General features: G+C 46.3%; 1 protein-coding gene across 2 annotated transcripts in view; it reads left to right on the forward strand.

Moving 5' to 3' along the window:
* The window catches only part of Frmpd3 (FERM and PDZ domain containing 3), a 151,634-nt gene that overhangs the window by 51,519 nt on the left and 82,692 nt on the right, over nt 1-17,423 (forward strand). Inside the window, exon 1 of one of the 2 annotated variants that reach the window (XM_051141717.1) lies at nt 7,398-7,478. The exons of the other annotated variant lie outside the window; for it this stretch is intronic. The gene's annotated coding sequence lies outside the window, so the exon portion shown is untranslated. Of the gene's footprint in view, nt 1-7,397; nt 7,479-17,423 lie in introns of those variants that run through there. 2 annotated transcript variants of the gene reach the window in all.

Raw genomic sequence — 17,423 nt, forward strand, 5'->3', positions numbered from 1 at the left:
TGGAAACTGACACTTTACCCTTTAATGAGGCTACAGGAAAAAATGGTGGGTACTGGAGTGAGCCAGAGAGCCTCTCATCCAAAAGGGACACTACCACTTAGTTCCATCAAATTATTATTTGGTGGATCCTTAAGGCACTGGCTTACCAGTTGGATTTTGTTTTTCAAGAGAAGCCAAAAAATCTGGATCCTCATATGAGATCTGAGGATTTTTACATTTTTAAATAACATTTACTTATGCCACGGTGTGTGTGTGTGTGTGTGTGTGTGTGTGTGTGTAGACAGTTTGTGGGAGCTAGTGCTCTCCTTCCATTGTGTGGGTCCCAGGGATCAAATTCAGGTTTTCAGGCTTGGAAGCAAGTGATGTTTCCTGCTCCATGATCCTGCCAGCCCAATGTTTATATATTAACACTAAGAAGAATATCATCAAGGGGGCTGGAGAGATGGGTCGGAGGTTAAGAGCACTTGCTGCTCTTTCATAGGATGCAGGTTCAATTCCCAGTTCTAGCTCACAGCTGTCTGTTACTCCAGCTCTAGGGAACCCAACACCTTCTTTTGGCCTCTGTTAACAAAGCACACACATTTTTACACATACAGCTAAGTACACACACATTGTTTGTTCTGACGTTTTGTGGTGGTTTTATGGAGGGAGGGAGCTTGAGAGAGAGGGAGAAGGAACGTGAAGTTAGATGGTTAAGGAGGGAGGGAGGACATGGGAGGGGTTGGGGGAGGGAAGAATATGATCAAAATAAATTGTATGTAAAATTTTTTAAATGAGTAATTTAAAAGTCAATGAAAACACGGGCAAGCCTAACAAAGTGCCCCTGCCTACCTAAGTGAGTGAGCTTTGAATAAAGTAACTGGGGTCTCATTTTTCCCAATATGTAAAATAGGTATGAAAAGCAATACCTGCTTGAGAAGATAATTATGAGAACAAGCTGAGTCACACAGCTGGGATTAATCCATGGTAACTATTGAGATGCTTATTAGTCCTAGGACTGTCAAACTACAGTATGAAGATGAGCTATTTCTAATTGACTGACTGGGAAGGACCCTTCGGCTCCTGATAGCCACAATGTTGGAGCTCCTGCTTGCAGACATACTTAGACGCCTGGGTAATGCACGCCTGGAGAGGTGTGCCTTTACTCTTTGTGCCATGATTTACAAAGTCGGCCCAAGGCTGAGGAAGGACTGAGAAGGCCTGAAGAATGATTTCAGGCAGAATGCAGGGGGAGACTGGGGCCATAATTTATACCCACTCTCCCTTCAGCTCTTAGTTGGTGGTGCTCAAGGTTTTCAAGAAAGCTGTTGGCTGCTAACCCAATTTTTTTTCCTTTTTCTCCTGTTCACACCTCTCTCCTGACCCCCTGTGTCGTTTGTCATCTCTTCTTTCCCTTTTCTCTTCCTTCTCCTCCCAACCCCTCATTTCAGGCCTTGGCTCTCACCTTGGCTGCACATAGGAGTTGCCTGAGGAGGTTTTAAAAATCTGCTCATGTAGGGGCCTGTCCCACAGAGATTCTGTGAGCCCCCTTTTCCTCCCACAATCAAAATCCAAATTTATATCCGAGTATGTACATACTTACAGTTTTCGGAGAACTCCATCTGGCCCTCAGAGGGTAGTATGTGGAGGCTATGGTAAAGAACTGAGTGTCTAGGCCCTCTTGGTAATTGCACATCATGCTTTCATGGACACACACACACACACACACACACACATGGGGGGAGAGTGAGGGGGGGAGAGAGAGAGGGAGGGAAGGGGAGGGAGGGAGAGAGAGGGGGGGCTTTCTCACCTCTCCAAACCTTGGTCTCCTCACTACCCATCCCACAGGAATGGTTTCCTCTGGTGTTTGTGAGAATGTAGTGAATCACTACACCATGTATAAGAGCAGGTTTTGCAGAAGCCCAGCCCCTCTCTTCACAAGGGAGGGCCTGTTATTACAAGGTTAAGAAGGGTGTGGGTGGGGAGGCAACAGAGGCAGCAGGGAGCCGCATTACACTTGGAGAAAAGGCCACACACATGAACAATGCAGCGCACAAATAAGAGCAAATTAATACCGGGCCCAGGGAGAACAGAACATTCACACACCAGGGGCAAGGCACCTATTTGAGCTGCTAGGCCTTGATAGGGAGAAGGCAGTGGGATCTCGGAGGGAGGAAAGAGGGGGACTCAGAGAGGGGGATTTCTGGTGCTAGGGAGCTTATCTGGCCGGAAGCTTATCCTTCCCTCCTAGGAAACATAAGAGGAGAAAAAGGGCAGGGGATGCGGGTGGGGCAGTGGAGCTCCCCACATAGATCTGGGGAGTAAGCAGGAACATCTGACCCAGCGGTGGGAGGGGGGTGAGGATGGCGGTGGGGTGGGTCAGGGAGGAAGCCAGCATTATAGCAAGGTAGTCAAAACAGGAAGGTATAGCCCTCCAAAGCCAACCCATTTGTCTTAAATTCATCCACTAGCAACTGGACCCAGGTGACCAAAGCAAAGGGTCACTAAGGCAGGAGCTGTGAACTATATAGCCAGTCCCCCCTCCCACCATGTCTCTATCTTTTTTTTTTCTCCCATTCTGTAAAACAATCAGGGTCCACCTGACTCAGAGGCCATCAAGCCTCTCTCAGTTCAGAGAAGCCCTGACAATTCTTCAAGGAAGAAAACTGGAAAGCAGGAGACAGTGGAGCAGAGTGGAATCCTAGATCGGGGCACTATTAAACACTCTCCCACGGCTTGCATTTCAGAGGCATTGGACCAGTCTGGACAGCTCCGAGAATTAGAACAAAGCTTTGGAGAACTGACATTGGGTCAGAAGCCAGTTGGGTCCTAGGACATTGGGTCCTAGCCAGTGCTAGGAAAGAAGGGGGACCCTCAGAGGCCCTTGGGGGAGCAGCTGTTTCTTCCTCACTAAGGAAGGAATGTAAGATTTTAATAAGTCAGAAGGGAATTGTCGCCTGTTCCTCCACCAGTGGAATTAGCCCCAGAGGACCTTTGGGGATCAAAGGACCCTTTCCCAGGGGTGTCCTAAGACCATTGGACAACAAAGATCTTTATATTGCAATTCTTTTCTCTCTCTCTCTCTCTTTAAAAGATGTATTTATTTCTTATGTAGACAGTGCTCTGCCTGCATGTTCACCAGCAAAGCAGAAGAGACCAACAGATCTCATTATAGATGGTTGTGAGCCACCATGTGGTTGCTGGGAATTGAACTCAGGACCTCTGGAAGAGCAGCCACTGCTCTTAACCTCTAAGCCATCTCTCCAGCCCATAGATCGCAATTATTAACAGTAGCAAAATTGCAGTTATGGTTTAGAGGTCACCACAAAATGAGGCATTGTATTGAAAGGTCCCAGTATTAGGAAGGTTGAGAGACACTGGTCTTGGGGATACTCAAGCAGAATGCTACCCCTGGGAGTCCTGTTTTCTCTGCTTTGCTCCCACAGCAAAGGATGCATTAGATAGCACCTACACTGTTGAGTAGCAGTATCCATGGTCCATGTCCACAGTGCAGACCCTTTGCCTAACTCTCCTGCACACATAATGCTAATATTTCTGCTACCCTCAGAAGAACAGTAGTCCCCAGTGTCTGAGAGCTTAGAGACTGCTTATTTCAACAGGACACAACCATGGAATCAGCTAACCCAACATTCACGTTTGATGTGTGGAGAAACTGAGGCTTAGAGACGGAAAATGTAAGGCCACGTAAGTCTAACTCCTGCCAGGGCTGAGGTGAACAGCAAGCTGTTCCTGCTTGCATCCCAGGGTGTTTTCTCTTTCTTTGTTTTCTATTATCCTGGCTCTTCATTATATTTAGGAGAAAATGCCAGAATAGCTTCAGAGCCAGCATTACACATAGGTAAACATCATGTGATCTAATGTGTCTCCTCAATTGCCTGTGCCTGAAATCTTACCGCCCTGATACGTTCCTTTGGATCTTGAGGCTTTCTGCTCTTTGGAGGTGGGTATAAACAAGGGAGTGGGGAGTGTTATGGACAATTGCTGAGAGGAAGGCATTGTAAAATTGAGCCAAGTTATAGGTTTGGAGAAAGCAGCAGCAACTGGTGTAGGGGGCAAGGTACAAGTCAGACAGAGAAGAAGAAGAACCCAGGGCAAGGATCCCAATCTGGGGCTTAGACCACCCTGGTGGAGGCAAGGAAAGAGCTGATGATGAACACACCCAAAGCTACCAGCAAGTCACAAGCCATTCAACAGGCTTTTCAGCCACACAGCTCAACTGTGACACAGGAAGCCTGAATCGCTGCAGGGTGGCCCATGCTAGGGAGGATGTGAGAGTGAAGGAAAACATCAGGCTGTCTAGAGTGGCAGCAAGGGCACTTTATTAAGAGAAGCAGCCTGGGTGAGATGGATGTGACAAGGGAATCTATGAAGACATCGAGAAGAGCCCCAGCTACAAGAGGGATGGGCTCAATGGCTGCCAAAGAAGGCTGGGTGTGGGATGTATCTTGTTCTGTGCCTTCCCCAGGGACCTACTTGCTGCAGGTGCCCTGGCCCAAGGCCAAAGTGCTTGTTCTTCCTCCCTTTGGCTTTCTTTCTAGTTCTTCTAGAGCTGTTTGGGGCAGCTCTGAGCTTGGCTCTGCTTCCTAGGTTCCTGAGATGGTTTCCCCCTTCGTCCTCTATCAGCTCTAGAATTCTTCTAGCCAGTGTTGAGGATGATCTGATGAGAAGTGAGACTGGAAGGGAAGAAGCTAGTGGACTTGTCTAGAAACTGCTTTGGCCCCACAGGAGCCTGTGTTTCCTTAGAACCTGTTTGCTTTGGGTAGCTGAGGGTAAAGGTGAGTGCTCTGGGAGTTTGGACACTTGTCTCAAAGATACAGTTACATAGCAGGCATACCCTTTGTACCCGTGGCTTCTACATTTGCAGAGCTAACCAACTGTAGATAAAAACATTCTGAAGAATAAAATTATCTTGCTTCTTTTCCAAAAAAGAAAGAAACTCTAAAGAGAATTGTGTTTGTGTTGAATTTTATCTCTTGTCATTAGTCACTAACCAATATGGTACGACAAGTACTTACATAACTGTTACATTGTATTAGATTTTTAAGTAATCCAAAGGTGATTTAAAGTATACAAGAGGATGGGCATTATTTGCACACACAGTGTGTTATTTTAAATAAGGGAGGTGAACATCCTTGTATTTTGGTATCTGTTTGGGATCCTGAAACCTGCCCTGTAGATACCGAGAGACAACTGCGTGGTAGAATTGTAGAGAACATCAGGGGTGGTCCATGGGATGGGCTAAACAACAAAAGACCCTCCCAACATTTCTACTAGTCCTGTTGCAGGTCTCAGCTACTTGGACAGAACACAGAAGCCCAGCTGTCAGCAGAATGAGCCTCTACCCTCTTCACCACACTCTGCTGTCTGACATGAGCTCTGTGTGTTCTGAAGGGAAGGTGTCTTGGGAGCCTTCAGAGGCTTCAAATCTGCAATCCTAGAGGTTGGATAATCTCACAAGGAGGTGGGGGGGGGGGGGGGGTGGAGGAGGCTGCTATTGCCATTAATTAGAGCCCCAATGCCCAGATAGTTCTGCTGGGTCCATTCAAGCCCTTAAAGTGATCTCCTGAGTTTCAGACCAGGCCATCACTAACCAATGTGTCATAGGCACCGCTGAGGGAGAATGCTATTTCACAAAGCAGGGGCTGCTGAGGTGCAGGCTCAGGAGTTCTGGAAAGATGAGATTCAGTGCCATCAATCTGGGAGAGTCGGCCAGGCATTCTTTTCAGCTTTAGCACCCAGTAGCCCCTCCCACCTTAGAGACAGACTAATCCCTGACTTTGGCTAGTGGCTTCACACTTTTCAAAGTGCCTTCCCATCCATTACCTCCCTCCAGCATCACAAACACCCCCAGAAAGGAGGCCTGGAGGGTGTTATTATCCCTGTTTGACCAACAAGAAAACTGAGGTGCCTAAAGGATACATGACTCATTCAGGGTCACACAGCCATGTATTTAGACAAAAAACTAGGGCTTTAAATGTTTTCTAACTTCCAGTCTTGTGATCTTTCTGCCTTGCAAGGTGCAGGACTACGGAAGTGTGCTGCTCCCAGTACAGTACCCAACACTATATAGAGGCCAATAAATATTTGCTGCCTGAATGGATAAGCAAGGAAGGGAGAAACACATATTCCACAGTGGCTCTTATTCTTATTCTTGCTGTTTTGAAAAATGGTCTCACCACGTCACCCAGGCTATTCTTGAATTCTTGGGCTCCAATGATCCTCTATACTCAGCCTCCCAAATCTCTCAGACTAGAGAGATGGCCAACCACACGCAGCTCTACTGATCTAGGACAAGTATGCTATACTATCTGATCATGCTGACCAGGAAGTATGAGATCTTCCCCAAATCACAGATGCCAATGCCAAAGAAAGGCTGGTGTGACACCCCTAAAGAAGCCAGTGGGGCTCAATCTCCTAACATAATTGTTTTCTGCTTGCTCATCCTTCACAGAAGAGTGGGCTCTGTGGGCCCTTAATCCAGTAGCAGGGACTAGTCAGAATCAGCCCCACTGCAAGAAGATTGTCGCTAAGTTGTGTCTACAAGCTTCCCTCTGGTCCCCCATCAATGGCTCTCTGAAGTGCTGGTGTGAGAGTTACTTGAGAACACTGGCTGCTCTCTTCTTTACGACCTGGGCACTCTCTCCTTTGCTCAGCGAACTCTTAGCATAACCTAGACTTCAGAGATTCTGAGTTTGTCTCAGAGAAGACCACCTAGATCCAGAAACCTCCGCCCCCTCCCCTTTGTTTTCTCCCATGGAGCCTAGCACATAGTAGGTACCTATCAAATGTTAAGAAATGAACTGTCTTCGCTAAAGAAGCATGCCTGGGGTTACCATTTGTCCTTAGTCCGGTTAGAAAAATGGGGAAAGGAAAGGTACACTGGTTTTCAGATGCTACTTAGCAGTAATACAAAGTGGCATTTGTGCTAGGTGCCCCTAATTTAAGATCTTTGTGCATTCTTTCTTGAGACCACCAGTTCTCTCCTGAATACTCGAAGAGTATTTGTTTTGCACCCCCAGAGCCTCGGTTTTGTTTTCTGTACAATAAAGAGGGCGCTGGAATGAGAAAATGCATGCAAAGCACAGAGTCCAGACCTTAGTAAGTGCTCAACCAAGCGGAGGCAGCTGGATAATCTACACCTCCGATCCCAGAGGGAGGGGTCCCCCAGGGACACCAGACTGCTCCTGAGGCTAGAATCCAGGTAGGAAAGAGGGGCCGAGGCTGTGTTTACCAGCTCCCTGCTTAGTTCATCACCTCAGCCTCGGCTCTGGGGCAGAGCCAGTCGCCTCCTTCTTTAAGATTCTGGTCACAGCAGGGGCTGGGTTTCTAAGGCAGGCGTGATCTTTCTCTTCCAACAGACGCCGCTGCCGCTAGTGTCTGCGCTGGGCACAGGCAGGGGCAGCAGCGCGCGGGAGAGACGGCGGGAGGGTTCCTGGCTCCGCAACCACGCAGCCTGGGCCTGGAGAGGGTCCCCGACAGTAAGTACTGAGCCCCAGAAGCCAGGCTAGGGCTCGCCTAGGAAAGGGTCATATAGCCAGGCGTGTATGGGGTTGTAAGGTTCGCAGAGATTGCTAGGGTCCTCACTAATACCTCAGAGTGACTTGGGGTCAGCTCTGCCACGTGCCCCTTCCTTCTGGGCGCTTGCCCCTTCCTTGCTCCTCCTGGGGGCGGGGGTTGGGGTGGGGGCGTTTCAGAAGGTGACATTCTTCTCTATCCCCCCCCCACACACACCTCGAGCCCCCAAGGATTCCTTCTAGTAGCCAAGCGGCCCTCGGGTCGGTTCGCAGAGCCATGGAGGAAATTGCAAGTCAAGGTGCACGCGGGGCAGAGGTTTAGTTGCCGGTGGCAAAGTGGCGACGGGAGCAGGAAGTTTTCCTGCTGAGGGTGGGGGGCGGGGAGCGAAGAGGGTGTAGAGAGTAGAAAGCTGTAAGGGAAAGCAGCGCTTCTAGGTGTTGGAACCCAAGCCTCCTGCCAGCCACCAGATTCTCTAGGATCCTCTGCAGGTGAGAGCTTTGGTCCCCCTGTGAGCAACTGCGAGTCCTGTAGGGAAAGATCTGGGCTTCTAGCCTCCCTCCTCCATTTCCCAGGCATAGTGGCTAGATTGCGCTCCCAGGATCTTTGACGGTGGGGGAGGTGCTCAGGGGATGCTGACGGTGCGGTTGCATTGTGGGGAGGGGGCAGCTGAGACTTCAATGTTCTCCAAGCAGAGCCAGGCTGAGAAACATGACTACGGGCACCTACCTGGTGGTATATTACAGAACTAGCATGCCACAGCAAGTGAGAATGAGCAGGAGCATACCTGTCACTGTTTTCTCTTGGCTGTGTACAATTGACATGGTGTTAGGCCTGAGATAACAAGACCCCCTGTCTCCCCTCTGCTTTTCCACCCTCAGCTACGTTGGTTAAGCTCATCAAGCTCTTTAAGCTCCCAGTAATAATAAGTCATAGGCAATAATAACAACACTGTCTGTCATTTGCTTGGAGCTTGTTATGTGCCAGGTCCAGTTCTAAGTACTTTATATGCATTATTTTATTCATTCTTCACAAAATTCCTGTGCGGTAAATACTAATATTATTCATATTTTACAAATGAGGAAATCGAGGCACAGAGAGGTCGTCGAGGTTATGGTCCAACATCAAGTAAATGGCAGAGCTAGGATTTCAGCCCAATCTTTTCTTCATACATTTTCTCATTGGTAGTTATTGGAAATATGATGACAAGCGGGCTTTAATGAAATCATAAAAACCAGGTTGATTTTCCTGTGGCAAAACTTATTTTAATTCTGTATTTCTGAAGTCAGGGCCAGTCTCAACGAACGTTGAGTCAATTTTTCAAATCACCCCCAATTACAAACTGTTGAGAAAGACAGTGGGCCAGAATAACACAGCAGATTCTATTACTTGATTCCCACTGATAATAATACTTGTTTATAGAGCCTATAGATGAGCATCTATTTTGTCAGGGTGTTGCATGTATTCAGTCTTTGTATAGGGACTTTGAAGTGAGTCCTATAATGAGTCTTGGCACTCAGAGGAAGGATAGCAGGCTACCAAGAAGAGACTTGATACCCTATGAGCATATACAGGGGGAGGAGGGCCCCCTCAGTCACAGTCATAGGGGAGGGGAATAGGGTGAAAGCGGGAGGGAGGGAGGAATGGGAGGATACAAAGGATGGGATAGCAATTGAGACGTAATATGAATGAATTAATTTTTAAAAAAGGAAAAAAAAAAGTTGGGCTTCCAACCCAGATCCAAAACCAGAGGTGAAACAATCCCTTGACAGATCTGTGCATGAAAACTGGGCTTGGTATTTCCCAAAGTTCCCCAGTCATTTGCCCAGAACTCTATCTCCTTGCTCAGATATCTTTACACTATAGACGAGGGAATTGCAAAGATTGGTGAAGAGCAGGTTTCCAGGAAAAGATAGCGTGTTCCGGATGGATTTGGGTTATGTTGTTGTACTAAATACCATGCCTGTGACATCAATAAGTTGTTATGCTTTATAAGTTCTGTTAATTAAACAAGTGTCTGGTTTGCTGGTTTGCTGGCTTGGAGGTGTTAATCCGATATTATGGCTTTATCTGAGTACCTCTGTTAGGAGTTAATTTTTAAAGAATCTTTGCAATAATGGCCAAAACTGTCTTTGTATCCCCTAAGGAGGGAAGGGGGCTTGATTTGAAACTACAACTTGAGTGGCAGAAGCCTCCCCCCCCCACTCCCACCCAGAATGATCCGTATGGGCTGAAACTTAAGTGTCACTAGCCCCTATGGGGCTGTTCCTGGGTCATACGTACCTAACCTTCAATGGGGTCCTTTGTAATTTCCTACTATTTCCCCAGCCCATTCAGAGAGCTATCATTGAATAGTCTCTCTTCAATGTGAACAAAACAGGGTGTGTGAACCCCATGCCTTCAGTCTCTGGGACTATGGCTGGATCTTACTGAACCTGCAGGAAACCTACCTTTGCTGATGCTCCTATGACAGGGAGCTTCCAAGTATAGTTCCTGGTAACAGGGTGGTGCATGAGAAATGTGCTGGTAACCCCAGTATGTGCACAGCTCTGGCTCTCATCCCTGTGAGCGAGAGTCCATTGCATCATTTCATAAGGCCACATGAAAGGAGTCAGTGGGGGAACTGCGCTCAAATTAAAGTTTTGCTTGAATTTATTCTATAATTTCTTCTAATTGCAGTGACTTACATACCCAGAGGTTTCCTTCTTTGCTGAGTCTTCCTAACTATTCATTTGCTGGGATAAATGACATTCCTTTCCTGGAATGTCCTTCTCACCTTCACCACCCTGCAAGGGTAGGGGAGATCTGCTGGGAGATACCTTCCTCTGTGTTCCCACAGCATCCTCTGCTGCCCTCTGTGCAGCTAGGGGACATGTGGTTTTGTGTTAGTTTACACACCTGTCTCTACATTGGAGGAAGAGGCTGGGTGCATAATAGAGGTACAGTAGTTATTTGGGGGTGCATATATGAATGAAGGAATGAATTGATGCTATCTAAACACTGCAGAAGAGAGTCCCTCATTCACAGAAAGGGACTTTGCCATCCTTCCCTTTATAAGAAGGTGGGCAGAAAAAAGAATTTACAATATTCTTGAAGAAAGCATTGGCTTTACAGTTTTAATCAATCAAAATAAAATACACCGTAATGCCAAAACCCTGAAGGCTTAGGGAAGGGCTTTCTTGGTTAATAGGCTATTAGGGTACAGTAACTTAAAAATTGGTCTTCAAAAGTTATCACCTTTCTTGATCTTTTATTTTATCTTACTTATTTTTAAGATTTATTTATTATTGTGTATACAGTGCTCTGCCTGCATGTACACCTGCATGCCACAAGAGGGCACCAGATCCCCCTAAAGATGGTTGTGAGCCACCATGTGCTTGCTGGGAATTGAACTCAGAACCTTTGGAAGAACAGACTCAGACTGTGCTCTTAACCACTGAGCCATCTCTCCAGCTCCTTCTTGATTTTTTTTTTTTTTTTTGAAGTTCATACAATATGTTCTGAGAACAGATCCTCTCCACTGCCCCACGTAGCCAACTCTACCTTTCATTCTTTCATTAGAAAACAAACAGGCAGATAAACAAACAAACCAAAATATAAGATAAAATAAATATGAAAAAATCAAAACACACACACACACAGAGCTCCACAAAATCAGAAACCATAATATACATGTAAAAGACCACTGAAATGGAAAAAGTGCCCCCAGCACAGCAAACAAAGACAAAAACAATCTACAAAACCACCATTATATTTGTTTTGTGCTGGCCATCTGCTGGTCATGAGACTCCATTGGAGAAAACTTGCTTTTCCTTTACAATCAGTTGTCAGTTAGATACTTTCGTGGTGGGGGATGGGGGCATGTTTCCCGGGGCCCTGTCCAGTTGTAGGTACCTGTATTTACTCCCATCTGCCTCAGGGGAAGCTTCTCAGATGATGGCTGAGCACAACATTTACCTATGGGTGTAGCAGAATGTCATTAGGAGTCATTCCTGTGTTCCCTTAGCAAAACAGTAGTACTTGGTTTCCCCCTTAGGTCTATTGCCTATCTAGCCTCACTCAGGCTCTTGCCCACCAAAGCAGTGTCAGAAATGGACTCCACTTCACAGAGAAGACCTTAAATCCCACAAATTTATGCCACTATTGCAGACAGGTCATCATTGTAGGTCACAGAGTTTGTGGCTGGGTTGGTGCTTACCTTTCTCCTCCGGTAGCATGTGGAGTACCTCCCAGTACCATGAACACTGGTCAATAAGCTGAAGGCTCTAGGTAGGCACGAGCTCAACATGCCTGTGTTCAGTGAGTTGTATAGGTGTTATCTTCAGCAATAGGGCCTTACCATCAGTTTTCGGAGAGCAACCAATAGCCTCAGCAATAGCCTGGGTTGTTTGGGAGTGACCATGGGGCCATGTTGTAACTCATTCCTGGTACTGGAGCTTTTACTTGGTGAAAGATGCCTCTCCCATTATTTGGTAACTCCTCTTAGATTTCTCCTCTATGTGGATATATTTTAAGAAGCTTCTACTGTAGTAGGTGTCCATGTGGACACCATATGGGCCTTAGTGCTAGGTGTCCCTCCATGTATCTCCCCCTTACCCTCCTCTTTCTTCTCTCTCCCCATTTTATCCTCCTGTTCCAGTCTGTCGGCTCTGTCTCCCCACAACTATATATTCTATTTCCCGTTTCTAGGGAGATCCTTCCCTTCTGATCCCTTACTCCATGCCTAGCCTCTGAGGTTATATGAATTGTAGCCTCGGGCAGGTATTTTCTGCCTGTGGTTCTTATTCTTCAGTGGAGAGTTCATCAACCTCACTCTTCTTTTATGACCCCAGTTTTTGAAAATGCCCAAAAATTCCTTCTTCTGTATCAGCAGGAAGATGCAATTAGGCAGAACAAAAGGTGTCTCACTGTCCTGAGGCTGCAGTTAGCATCTCTGGACACCTTCTGGCATGGTGATATGAATTAACCAGACCTCTGTTCACATATTTTCCTTTGTCTAGTGGCTTTCTGACCTAATTTCTGCCTTGCATCTGAGGTACACTGAATAGGTCTGAGATGACACACATGGAGGAGCTAGGGCCTTCTCTCTCTCCCAGATCAGCCTGGTACCTGTTAGTCATGAGTCCTATGCTGATGACACCCATTTCAGACTCTAGGCAAAGCACTAAGGTAGATGTACATTCTTGTCCTCTCAGACACTCCCCAAGAGAACACCAAGGAAGGCCCCTGTGGCCCATGCAAAGTCAGCTATAAGAGATAGAAGGTGAGCAAGTGCTACTCACTGAGTTAATGATAGCCTTTTTCTTTCCTGTTAGCCTGTACTTGGATTCATCTTCATACCTTTGGCTACATATTTCCTGAATGCTTTGGTCTCTTGGCCTGTTCTTCTTACTTTACCTCACTACTGGTCCAGGTCTGCTTCTTCCTTCTGGACCCTGCTGCAGTCTGAGCCTTCCCTCCTGTTTCTGGAAATCAGCAGGGATGCAACAAGAGCAAGTAAATAACTTGTATGGTCCTTGCCAACTGTGAGATTGTCCTGGAGTTGACCAAAATCAGAGACTGGGGGCATCGGAGGCTGGTGGCTTAGGCCGTTGATACTTAGCAGTCTCATAAAGAGGAAGGTCTTGGCACAGCCCAACAGCTGAATGGGCCCTCTTTTGGCTTCAAGGGACTTTGCCCAGAGCCCTATGCAGTCAGTGCCTGCCAACCAGCCCCCAGGGATGTGCTATATGAATCCTGGGTCTTTGGCTGCTGGCAGCAGCTGCTTGGGAAGTTCCCAGAAAATTGTGGCCACACCTGCTCCCCCTGACTGCCGCCAAGCTTTGTTTACAGTTCAGCCCTTGACAAACCAAAGGTTGGGATCCAAGAGAAGAGAAAATTGCATAGCAAAGGACCCTTTCCTGGCTTGCCATTTTATGCTAGAGCTCTGTGGTCCAGCCTGGCCTCAGAGCTTGGCCGGGGGTGGAGTGAGGAGTGCACTATGGGGAAGAATCCAGGCCTGCTGTTCCTTTCCCTGCCAACTCTACTTTTCCCATCATGACTACACTCTCCTACTTTCTGCAGTTCTCTCCAGTCCCGTTTGGCTTCCTGGATCTCCCTTTCACAACAGAAATCCAGCCGCTGGTGACCGGAAACCTGTCCTAAGTCAGGAAAGTGTCCAGGGCCTTTCCTTCATAATGTTTCCTATTTGTTGCCTACTCACTGCATCCCCATCTGTGACCCGGGTAGGAGCATTATGCTGTCAGTATGGCATAATAGCAATCCTCCTCCCAGAAGAGTTCCATCTATCTGAATGCTCTCATTACCATATGGTCCTTGAGCTGTGGTGGACGCCCTAAGGGTAACAATACGGGCAGCGTGCCGACATTTGGAGGACAAGAGAGGATCTGAAGAGGGCCTCCAGAAAGGTAAAGTGACTAGGGTTGGTGTCTCTAGTGTTTGCCTTCTCCAAGCCTATCCTTTCGCCTTCAAGGTCTCCAAGGCCTTTTTGTCCTATTTCTCCTCTATGTTATTGTCATTGCCTCTCTCCTCTTGGCTCTGGCAGGCCCCCTTCCCTGTTCAGCTGTCTTTTCTTCTCACTTGTCTTTCCCTTCATTCCTCATTTCTTTCCTTCTAGCTCAGTCAATTTGTCTTGGCCTCGTTCAGAAATACTTGCTGTCGTACATGGAAGATGGGGGCTGGGGTGTCTCGGGTTCTTTAGGACGACATGACAACTCCTTCAAGCTCCCATGAATATTTCATTGCTCTAGTTCCCCCTCACTGCCTCAGCCAGTGACAGGTGAGTGAGGGCTAAAATGCAAGGATCTCCCCACTAACTCTGTCACAGCTCAATGGCAGCAGTTTCAGATCTTGTGACCCGGAATGCCATATGGCATCAGCCTCACATCTGGAACAGCCCTAACATCTGTCACCAGACTGGCAGGCCCAGTAAGGAAGGTTTAGGAGTGTGTCTGGACCTATTAGACAGCACGTCAGAATCTACTGAATGTGCAGCCCTTAAGGAGAAGAGGGGAAGGGGAGGGGTAGCTGCAGAGAGGGACTTCTACAGCTTCTTTTCAGGGAGATTTTAGACTTGGTCTTTGACAAAAACCACTCCAAGCTCCCAAATATTTGTAGAAGAACAGAGGACTTTGGTTACGACATTTGCTCCCTTATGACAGTGACAGCACCTGCATCCCAGGCCACTGGGGGAAAGCTACTTTAGACAATCAAAGAAAAGAACATGGGTACCAGCAAGCTGTCCCAAGGATGCTTCTTTAAGCTCAACTGAAGAGAAACCTTCAGGACCATAAAGACCTAGGAAGGAAAAATGAGCTAGAACAAGGAAAAGTAACAACTCCACCACTCACAGACTCTCAGGACTGGGAAGAATCATCAAATCTTTGTACATACCCCACACTTCTGACCATTCTGAAAAGATGATTGCACACCCTTTAAAGAAAATTGCTCCCCTATGAGGGAAATCCTATTCAGTTTCTAACCCTCAAACCTCTAAACAGACTTGGAGCCCTACTGTCTCCTATTCTTTCCTATATTGTAGTCGTGGACCATTTCTTGGACTCCATTCTCTCTCCACGTTGGTCTTTGGCCAGATAGGTTGTGGAATGTCTCCTTTGGACCAGATCCACTGCCATAGCTTAGATAAAACATGTATCCCCCAAAGATGCATGTGTTGAAGGTGTGATAGCCAACTGGTAGGTCTGATTTGATCCCAAGGTACTACCTAATAGATTCATAAATCAATGGTTTGGGAGGAGATGATGAATAGAAAGGCCTAGTTGGAAGAAGTGGGCCAATAGGTATAAGTGCTGCAAAGATGTACCCTGTTGTCTGTCCCTTCCTCTCTTCCTGCTTCTTATTTGCTTTACTATGTTCTCTCCACCACAAGCCTTGGCCTCACCACAGGCACAGAAGCAGCAGGCCTGCATTTCTAGGAAAGGCCTTTGTGAAGAGGTAATATATAAGCAGAGACTTAAAGGATTAAAGCGCATCCATGTGAAGAATGAGGAAAGAGATTTTCATGAAAAAATGGAATACCAAAAGCATGCACTGAATCCTGCAAACCCATGGACCAAAATAGGTCTCCCTCTTTTAAGTTGCTTTTCTCAGGTATCTGACCAATATAATAACCATCTATAAATCTGACTTTCTCGGGGTGAACCACAGCTAGTAACCATTTGAGAATGAACTGCATAGAATGGACAGAGACCTCTAATCTGTGTGCCTCAAAATTACTCTTACACGAGTATGCATTGGTTCACTTGAAAAACAACACTGAGCACCAACTATTTGCCAAACACCACATGTATATTGTTAAACAAAAGAGACCTAGTTTCAGCTCATAGGGTTTTTTTAGCAAAATAGCCAGAAAATACATAATTACAAGTTGTGATGAGTCTCATGAAAGAAGTAACAGGCCACAACAATAGGACAGTTTCCAGGAAAGGCCTTTTGTGAGGGAGTGATATTTAAGAATAGACATAAAGGATGAAAGATCAGCCATGTGGAAAATAGGGAAAGATGTTTCCAGGAAAATAGAATACCAAGTGGGCTGTCCTTGAGATGGCAAAGAACTTGGTATGGTGAGAAACTCAAAAGTAGCGAATGAGGCCAGATTGTAGTAGTCAATAATAGGAATAGCACTGGAAAATCACAAAGGGCATGCGAGCCACACACACACAAAATGTGTTTCAACACTGTTTACCATCAATGAAGAATGTCTAAAAGGTTTTAAGCAAGAGAGCAACTGGCTCTAGTTTCAACTATTACGACACCTGTAAATGCTAAATTTAGAAGGAGACAGCAGTAATACAGGAAGGCCAATAAGGAGGCAGCTGCAGCAATCCACAGGAGAGGTGATGGTGGCTTGCATCAGTGACAGCCATGGAGATGGAGAGAATTGGACAGATTCTGGATGTGCTTTGAAGTGACAGCTGACAATACTTACTGAAAAATTGGATGTCAAGGATGAAGGAGGAAAGACAGGCTTCAAGAAGGACCCGGGTTTCCAGCTTGACTCCGTGCCATGTACTGAGATGAAGAATGCTGAATGGGGTTTTAAGGAGAAAAAAAATCAAGAGTTCCCTTTCAGCCATGTTAAGTTTGAGATTCCTGAGAGATATAAAAATAGAAATGTCAATGTCTAAGAGTTTGGGAACTCCTGAAGACGAGAAGGTAGAATGTAAGTTCGGAGATAGTATCTACCTGTTGGTTGTATTTAAAGCGAGGATGCTGGATGCTGCATGGCATCACCTCAGGGAAAAGAAGAGGGACATGCAGGCAGAGGTCCACAGAACTCCAATATCTAGTTCTGACATTAAAAAGAAACTATGGAAAAGTAACTAAAGAAATAGAAGGACAAGCAGGAGCATATTTCTGGAGAGAGAGAGAGCTGCCATCTTTGTCTACATTTGGTGAGTGCTGATGATGTAAGAGCAGGGCTGATGGATGGATAGCCATAAAAGACAGAGGAGTCCTTTAAAAGAGCAAATGTGGAGTTATAGACATGAAAGCCATATGGGAAGTGACCAAGAATGGAAACATGAGAAGAGAAAGTATGTGTGGAAGTGTGAGGGTTTGTGGGCAAATTTTTTTCTGTGAAAAGGAGCAGGAAAATAGATCAGTAACTTCAAAGAGATTGTGTAGTAGAAGGAGGTGGGTTTGGTTTGTTTTCATAAGGACAAATATTTTCATTAATATGGCACCATGGTTTTGGAAGTGACTATTTTCAGGAAGAGAATGGATGGCCCAAGGAGTAAAATGCTTGATAAGTAAGAGAGGTTGGTGCCAGAACATAAGTGACAAGGTTTTGCACTGATAGAAGAAAAAAAAAATATCTTCCACTTTAGCAAGGTAATCTTGTATAGACATGGTGCTATATGCATTAGTGGTAGTGAGATGAGAGTAATCTG

The sequence above is a fragment of the Acomys russatus genome, chromosome X (assembly GCF_903995435.1).
Source record: "Acomys russatus chromosome X, mAcoRus1.1, whole genome shotgun sequence".
In the NCBI taxonomy this organism is placed as follows: Eukaryota; Metazoa; Chordata; class Mammalia; order Rodentia; family Muridae; genus Acomys; species Acomys russatus.